This window comes from Coregonus clupeaformis, unplaced genomic scaffold (genome assembly GCF_020615455.1).
Source record: "Coregonus clupeaformis isolate EN_2021a unplaced genomic scaffold, ASM2061545v1 scaf0010, whole genome shotgun sequence".
NCBI lineage: Eukaryota > Metazoa > Chordata > Actinopteri > Salmoniformes > Salmonidae > Coregonus > Coregonus clupeaformis.
Window position 1 is genome coordinate 1,792,501 of NW_025533465.1, and position 9,063 is coordinate 1,801,563.

The following is a 9,063-nucleotide window of genomic DNA, read 5'->3' on the forward strand; positions in this document are numbered from 1 at the left end:
TCCAGCAGAGGCTTGCGGTGTAAATGCACAAGCAGTAGGCCTCATAAATCTGAGGGACTCCAGTGTCAGATCTAAATTTCAGCTCCACACTGACGTTACCCCCACCAAACCCCTATACCACACTTAGGACCTGGTCCAAAAATTGTTTTATTACTTTGTGAAAAGCGTGTTTGTGTGTGTGCGTGAGAGAGAGAGAGAGAGAGAGAGAGAGAGAGAGAGAGAGAGAGAGAGAGAGAGAGAGAGAGAGAGAGAGAGAGAGAGAGAGAGAGAGAGAGAGAGAGAGAGAGAGAGAGAGAGCGAGAGAGAGAGAGATGTAGTCTGTGAGAGGGTACATGCCTCTGTAAATTGTTCCCAGTTTGACCAATATTCTGTGTTTTCTAATACACTCTTCAGGTTGGGCTGTTTTCCATTTTCAAGTCAACTTCATTGTAGTAAATGTCCCAGGCCAGACCAACAGTGTGGCTGCAGCGTGCGCTGTTTCAACTGCAGTCGCCATTGCAGGTTTCAGTTTGGATTTAATGTCTGATAGCGTTCTATACACTCTGCAATAAGCTCCACAGTAGATCATGTTCATTAATTGTCTTACTTGTACATCGGCCTGGGCTGGAAGTGTGGACTGAAATTCAGTCAAGATGCTGAAAGTGCCTTTGTATCAGAGGGCAGAAAACCAATAGAAGTAACACAAAACATGCGGAACACTGACAAATAATTTGTTCATTTGTTTTACAAACTAAAAGAGGCAGTGTAACTGTAGTGTAATAACAATGTAATACTCTTATATGTAAACCCATTAATTTACATAGCTAGAATAAAATGTACAAGGGTCTAGATAAAATGAATCCAAACCAAGACCCCAGTGTTGTTCTATTCCAATCTCATTAAATATTTCGGCTACCTTCTCGTTTCTCAGATGGAAAAGAAATGACATTTCCAATATTTTAAGACAATCTCTTAATATCAAGTCATTATTTATCAACATTATAGGTCTTTATTGTCGGCCATAGGCCCCATATGCAACAGCACCTTTGACCTTACAGCAATCATATTCTTATGGCATACATTTGCATGGACTTTAATAAGCCTATAATAATATTTCATAGAAAACACACATCAAAACAAAATCACATCGTAGCTATAGCAAATGTTTAGCACTTTGCAAAACTTACAGTGCTCACCGTCAGACTTTCTGTAAAGCATTTTACCTTTCTCTTTTAGGCTATAGGTTGCTCTACACGTCGTGTTGATAAAACGCTGGATATTACGCATTCGGCGTTCCCATTCATTTAACCCCCGTAATAACATATTTGTTACCATAAAGAAAAAGAGCAGCGTATTGTCATTACGAATGGTTACTGATTATGAGCTGAAACAACCGGATTAAATAGGAGTGTGTCACCGCATGATTTACAAAGTTGAGAGGTTCATGTTAATGATATTATGTTGTATAGCAAACACCGTCGCCCCTGATCAATCAAAAAAAAGTCAGTGCGCACGACAGGAGAGAGTCCATGGAAGAGGGTGGGAGACAAAACTTTTTTCTCCCATAAGTTTGTGTAAGCTTTCACTTTCAGCCTTCTAGGCGGGGTTACAGTACAGCATGGAGTGAGCGAAACAGGACGGCGAGCGATTGCAATGCAGCACTACAGCGAACTTCCATCCAACTTAAATAAGCTCTCCAATTTTCATTTCTAAAAATAACCATGTACTCCCCGTACTGCTTGACACAGGTAAATTCCATTATTTTATTGTTATTGCATAGTATACAGTCGGTGTTGCGGGTTAGCTTAGTGCTCACACCATTTGAAACTATGTTATAGTTGAATTTGAGTTTATTTGTTACTCTCTGTTCCTTTCTGATAGTATTTACCTTGTATCTCTGACACTTTTTCTTCTTAGATGGCATTTCTTCGCAGGGCTTTCTTATGCATTTCATTGCACATGGCTTTGGAGAGAAAATGGCGCTCCTCCCGAATCTATTTAATATAAAAGGAGGGGAGAAGTGGAGGAGGAGAAAGGAGTGAGTGTAGAAAACTGGACTGAAGTTTAGTGTTACATGTGATGGTCTTACTTTGACATTTTCCAAAATGTTGATCTCGCAAACGCTTGGCCGTGAGAGAGGCTACATGTGGAAGCTTTATCCGTTAACGGTTGAATCTGTGACAGTCGAGGGCTTTGGGTCGGTGTGTGCTGCCGCCAGTTCTACAGTAGCCTACACTTGTCAACCGTGCTCGATTCTGATTAATATAACGTACGTATTTAGTGAAAGTAAATGGTCGGGAATATAATGTATAGACTATTTTACGCACGAGTATCTCACTGCATATATGCGCCATAAGGATTATTTTTCAAGGTTCTGGTCATGCCAAGCTGATATGAATTTATTTTAGTGACTGGTCCACTGTACCTAGCACAAATACTGTATTTAATCTGCTATTGTAAACTCTTGACCATTTCTGTTCATAGTAAAACGACCATCCCACAATTTACAGCCAATAAATATTCCATAACTTTGAATAAGAAACCTACCTCTGATGTTTTACTCTGTGCTGCTTTTCCCTAAATGTATAACCTACTTTCAACTATACAGTGCATGTCCAGACCCTACAACCTGGTATATTTGGTATACATACACCATCAATTGTAAAGTTCCCTCATATTCAATAGGGAATACTCTGATTCTTCCACATGCAATATTCCACATTTCTGAGGACAGTTGGGCAGATAAAAATAGCTTATGAGTTGAATAGCTTATTGGCACTTATTGGTAATTGATAAGGTCCTACCCAAATAAAAAGCTATATAGAATCTCTGGCTATATAATATAACTAAATTATTGTTCAATATTCTCATTAATGGAAAAATCAGTTTGATATATTTTATTTTTTTACATGATTTTTAGAAAATCAAAAATTCAAGGCACATTTTTAAATGCTTATATTTGTCTATTTTATGAAATTGTAGTCTATTTGTCCATGATGAAAGAGAGTATTAAGAAGTATTATAGTGCCTGTTGTAACTTTTGCAGAGATGTGGTCGATGGATTTTAACAAAAAAGTGCATTGCACAGTCCTAAGATAACTTAAACAGTTAGTTATTTAGTTTATGGATGTATTTCCTTTGAAACAATAATGTGCATTAGTAATAGCCCTATAACTGATCTCTGTCAAGTGAACAGTGATTTAAGGTCTATTCTAAAATGGCCAAATGTCACACAACATTGCTTAACTTCTTTTGACTCACCAAGAACCCTAAATATATGATGTTCAGTAACTATTCATTTCTGACTTATGTGCAATATCATTACTCTTGGAACTGGAATTTTCCTTAGCTTGGCAAAGTAACTTGGAAGGAAGCACCAGAGAAAGCTCTGATTGAAGTTGTACTGTCAACAGTATATGTTCACAGATAAATGAGACATACAACAGGGTTTTTTGAGCCCACTGACTGAAATATTTAACATATTTTAGCAATAATAATCCACATAATACAAACTTAGAAAGTTACTTGGCCTAAACTGAATCTTGAGGCATCCATCATTTAACTCTCTGCATCAATATATTCCTGGTTCTACAAAAAAAAATGTGTGGCCTGCTTTTCTCCTTTCTATGCATTTGTGTGTTGATTTTTTGTTAATGTTTATGGATTCTTTAAAAAGCCATGCCTTTTCCTGGGTCCAAAAAATAATGGTTGTTGAAATGATCTGCAATTCTGTGACTCTCCTAACTGTTGGAAATCTACTCCTATAAAACAAACTTGTTTATCGCTTGGCTTCATTGGACAGTAGACTGCCAAGGCCTGTGTGATGTGTAATTCATTCCTGATTTTACAGTGTTTTATTAAAACAATTTTACTTCCATGCCTCTGATTCCTGTTACAGAAGCAGAGAGGGTGTTTTTCTCAGTTGCGGGCACGGCCTGTAGTCTGTTTCCATTTAAAACAGAATTATCATATGTTGTTGTCTATTCTACTCCCTGATTGACAGAAGTGAGACAAAGCTGATTTTAATACATTTTTAAAAGTGGATATCTATTGGAAGAGAGTCTCTTGTACTTTTTTAGGCCATACCTGTCTAAATGAAATGCAACTGAGAAAGCAAATAGGCCCACATATTTAGAAATTATGGAATGGGACTTTATCAGATGTACAGAGAGAAATCTCTATATAGGCTCAAACTTTTCTCTCCAACAGTTTAGCATTGAGATTTTGGTAGGCCTATACACATATAGCCTAATATGCTCATGCATATTTAGTTAGAGGGTTTCTGGAATTTATAAATGTTGTAATTATTTTTACTAAAGCGGTTATACAGCAGTATTAATGGTAAAGAAAATTAAGCTTGCATAGTGCCAGAGATTTTTTGTCTGTTAATTAAAATTAATTGACAACAGAACTGACTGCACATTCCACACGTGATGCACATATGCAGAAGTAGGCCTATAAGCTAAATCATTTGGACTGGATAAACGATATAAATGTATTATTTAAAGCTCTACATTTACTGTATAGAGTTTGGTATCTTCATGCATTTAAGGAGATATTCAACAAGAGAACAGCTTTGTGCATTGCACTCATCCAGCGTGCGTGGAGCTTGCGCCTCTCTGCCTAGCCAAAGCCTCCTGCATTCCCCTCACTTCTGATGTGCCTCTTGTCTGCAGATGTAGACTCACATTTTTGTTTATTTAATTAAGGTTAATAATAAAAACACGAGTTTGGACCTCGGATATGGCAACACATGTAAACAATCAAATAAATTATTAACAGTGATAAAAGCCTTTCTGGAGAGTGGCGAGATGGATGGGGTGTAATGGAGGCAAATTATGGAAAGCATTCAGAGGTCCGGATAGACTTTATTCGTGTGTTGTTTTTAGTAAGCATACATTTTTTATTATGTTATAAACATTACAATGTAGGCCCATACAAAAGTTATCTACAGTAGGTATGGAAATAGGCCTACCAAAGTCCCTGTGTTGTGTGGCTGGCTGATATAGGCTATTGACTGAGTTATTAGACCCAATCATCGGAATAGCATTGCCTTTCCCATTCTTGCAGCACTACACTCTTAGAAAAAAAGGTGCTATCTAGAACCTAAAAGGGTTCTTCAGCTATCAAGAACCCTTTGAAGAACCCTTTTGGTTCCAGGTAGAACCCCTTTGAGTTCCATTTAGAACCCTTTCCACAGAGGGTTCTACATGGAACCCAAAATAGTTTTACCTGGAACCAAAAAGGGTTCTCCTATGGGAACAGCCGAATAACCCTTTTGGAACCCTTTTTTTAAAGAGTGTAGGCTAGGCCTAAGTCTTAACAAAAAGTGTCCTTTTTCACTTTTGTCACCCGAACGTATAATCAAACCAGCTTAGCTCAGTAAAGCAGATTTCAACACTTTTCTTCTCTGCACATCCTAAGTGGAGTTGCTGTGATATTGAAAAATACAAATCACATTGTTATTGTTGTTCTTGTTATAGTCATTATTAGGCATAGGCTATTATTAGGCTATTACAAGGAAGCATGGCATGCTTGGCTTGTTCCCATAAAGCACACCAGGTCATCACCATTTTCTTTCCATATTTGCCTAAGTCACTTTATGTTAATGATTTCATTTATGCTCACAAGTTTATTCAATAAATGAAATGTGATCACTCTATACTATTGTTACTCGTACAACTTTTTAACTTCCTCTTCTCTTTGCTCTCCTGCTCGCGGGACGGTGACCCCTGCACGGGAATGCTTTTCACACCTCTTAACACCCTCGCGACACTAAAGTATTGCACTACTCACCTTCTAAACAATCCATTAGTGGTAAGTGTTGCCTTATTATTTATTTGAAGGCCTATATATTTTAATGTGTGTTATATACAGTTTATTAGGCATTGGTTGTTGTAGCCTATATGACACTTTTTTTTTTAAACACTCAAAATTTTAAACATTCGTTTAATTTAACCATTCATCTTATTGAAATTAGACATAATTTGCTAAATGTTTTTCCCACACGTTCAGACTTTGTTGAAAAGCAGTCAAGATATAGGCACAAAGCCCAAAAATATAGTCCTGTTTTTTTTCAGACAACTCACTGGCAGCCAATCACTCTTGCTGTAGGCCTAAAGTCCTACTCATTTGTTTAAAAAGCTTAACATACATAAAACAAAACAAAAGGTAACCGCGGAGAAAGAATAAGATGGCTATTTAATAAAGTTTTGTAATTGAACTCAATTATGCAGTTTGCAGCCCTGCAGCACCGATTGGCCGAATGTAGCCTACTAGCAGACATCTAGTCAAGCAGATAGGCCTAGTGTTTAGCAAAAGTAAGTCACATAATTTCATGATGTCATCTAACATTTGCAAACTTGATGCCTTGAAAATGTATCTTGCTTTTCCCTTTTTCATGTAATTAACCCTTGAGTGGCAAACCCAAAATGTTTTTCCATTAACCCATTCTTTGTATGCATATTTAAAACAGAAAGACTAAACAGATATTTGTAGAGTTTAGAAACAATTTAGTCCTAAGAAACATATTTCTTGTTGCATGTCATCTTTGTATTGCAGATCATGAAATATTTCATATTTGTCTTAATTGCCTTCATGGCTACATTTGAGGCTTAGTCACTTGCCCTAAATTATCCTAAATTATGTTAGGCTTAAGTAAGATAGATTATATTTGTCTATGTCATTATCAGTTGTTATCAGACATGGTGTTTTTTTTTGTTTTTTTTCAGCAACAGTAAGTAAGAATGGAATGAGCAAGATTGTTTATGAATATCGTTCCAAATTAATGTAATCCCATTGTATGGATTACTATTCTGTACTGAGGACCTATAGTGGTGCCATCGTAGTTGAAACCTCATATTCCACTGAAACCTCCATGTAGACATTTTGTGAGGTGGCCTTCCAACCTCTCCTCCCACATCCCCCTCCTCCTCTCCCCTCCTCCACTCCCTCCTTCTCCTCTCCTCACCCCTCTCCTTCCAACCTCTCCCCACCACTCTCCTCCTCTAACCTCTCCTCACCCCTCCTCCTCTCCCCCCGCCTCCTCTCCTCCCCGTCTCTCTCCCCAGGCCTGGAAAATGAGTTGGAACAGCTGTTCAGGGGATTAAAATCTGATGGAACCACAGTCTGAATAAACAGAAATGTTGGATTTTTTAAATTAAAGATACACACTCACACAAACAGCCCCATGCACTCCCCAGCCACATACAGTGGGGAGAACAAGTATTTGATACGATTTTGCAGGTTTTCCTACTTACAAAGCATGTAGAGGTCTGTAATTTTTATCATAGGTACACTTCAACTGTGAGAGACGGAATCTAAAACAAAAATCCAGAAAATCACATTGTATGATTTTTAAGTAATTAATTTGCATTTTATTGTATGACATAAGTATTTGATACATCAGAAAAGCAGAACTTAATATTTGGTACAGAAACCTTTGCAATTACAGAGATCATACGTTTCCTGTAGGTCTTGACCAGGTTTGCACACACTGCAGCAGGGATTTTGGCCCACTCCTCCATACAGACCTTCTCCAGATCCTTCAGGTTTCGGGGCTGTCGCTGGGCAATACGGACTATCAGCTCCCTCCAAAGATTTTCTATTGGGTTCAGGTCTGGAGACTGGCTAGGCCACTCCAGGACCTTGAGATGCTTCTTACGGAGCCACTCCTTAGTTGCCCTGGCTGTGTTTTTCAGGTCGTTTTCATGCTGGAAGAGCCAGCCACGACCCATCTTCAATGCTCTTACTGAGGGAAGGATGTTGTTGGCCAAGATCTCGCGATACATGGCCCCATCCATCCTCCCCTCAATACGGTGCAGTCGTCCTGTCCCCTTTGCAGAAAAGCATCCCCAAAGAATGATGTTTCCACCGTTCTTGGGGTTGTACTCATCCTTCTTCTTCCTCCAAACACGGCGAGTGGAGTTTAGACCAAAAAGCTATATTTTTGTCTCATCAGACCACATGACCTTCTCCCATTCCTCCTCTGGATCATCCAGATGGTCATTGGCAAACTTCAGACGGGCCTGGACATGCGCTGGCTTGAGCAGGGGGACCTTGCGTGCGCTGCAGGATTTTAATCCATGACGGCGTAGTGTGTTACTAATGGTTTTCTTTGAGACTGTGGTCCCAGCTCTCTTCAGGTCATTGACCAGGTCCTGCCGTGTAGTTCTGGGCTGATCCTTCACCTTCTTCATGATCATTGATGCCCCATGAGTTGAGATCTTGCATGGAGCCCCAGACCGAGGGTGATTGACCATCATCTTGAACTTCTTCTATTTTCTAATAATTGCGCCAACAGTTGTTGCCTTCTCACCAAGCTGCACCTGCGCCTATTGTCCTGTAGCCCATCCCAGCCTTGTGCAGGTCTACAATTTTATCCCTGATGTCCTTACACAGCTCTCTGGTCTTGGCCATTGTGGAGAGGTTGGAGTCTGTTTGATTGAGTGTGTGGACAGGTGTCTTTTATACAGGTAACGAGTTCAAACAGGTGCAGTTAATACAGGTAACGAGTGGAGAACAGGAGGGCTTCTTAAAGAAAAACTAACAGGTCTGTGAGAGCCGGAATTCTTACTGGTTGGTAGGTGATCAAATACTTATGTCATGCAATAAAATGCAAATTAATTACTTAAAAATCATACAATGTGATTTTCTGGATTTTTGTTTTAGATTCCGTCTCTCACAGTTGAAGTGTACCTATGATAAATATTACAGACCTCTACATGCTTTGTAAGTAGGAAAACCTGCAAAATCAGCAGTGTATCAAATACTTGTTCTCCCCACTGTACACACACACACACACACACACACACACACACACACACACACACACACACACACACACACACACACACACACACACACACGCACACAAACACACCAGAACCTTCCGTCCTATGTCCTAATGCCGATTAGGCCGCTGTGTGGTTATCACTGTATTAGCCTGTGTTGCAGGATCCACAATTTTTAGGCTGAATGGCAATTATGTTTTATACCGATTTTTAAAAGGCACTCAGACAGCACTGACTGTGGTTCATCTATGGAGCAACAACAAATACCCAAAGTGTAGTGCTCCAAAACACA

The 9,063-nt window shown here is 39.1% G+C and overlaps 1 long non-coding RNA gene across 1 annotated transcript in view; it reads left to right on the forward strand.

Annotated features, from left to right (window-relative positions):
* Positions 1-5,797, forward strand: part of LOC123481357 — an 18,708-nt gene extending 12,911 nt beyond the window's left edge. The window contains exon 3 of the long non-coding RNA XR_006658037.1: positions 5,761-5,797. This is a non-coding gene — a long non-coding RNA (uncharacterized LOC123481357). The remainder of the gene's footprint in view (positions 1-5,760) is intronic.
* Positions 5,798-9,063: the final 3,266 nt, after the last annotated feature.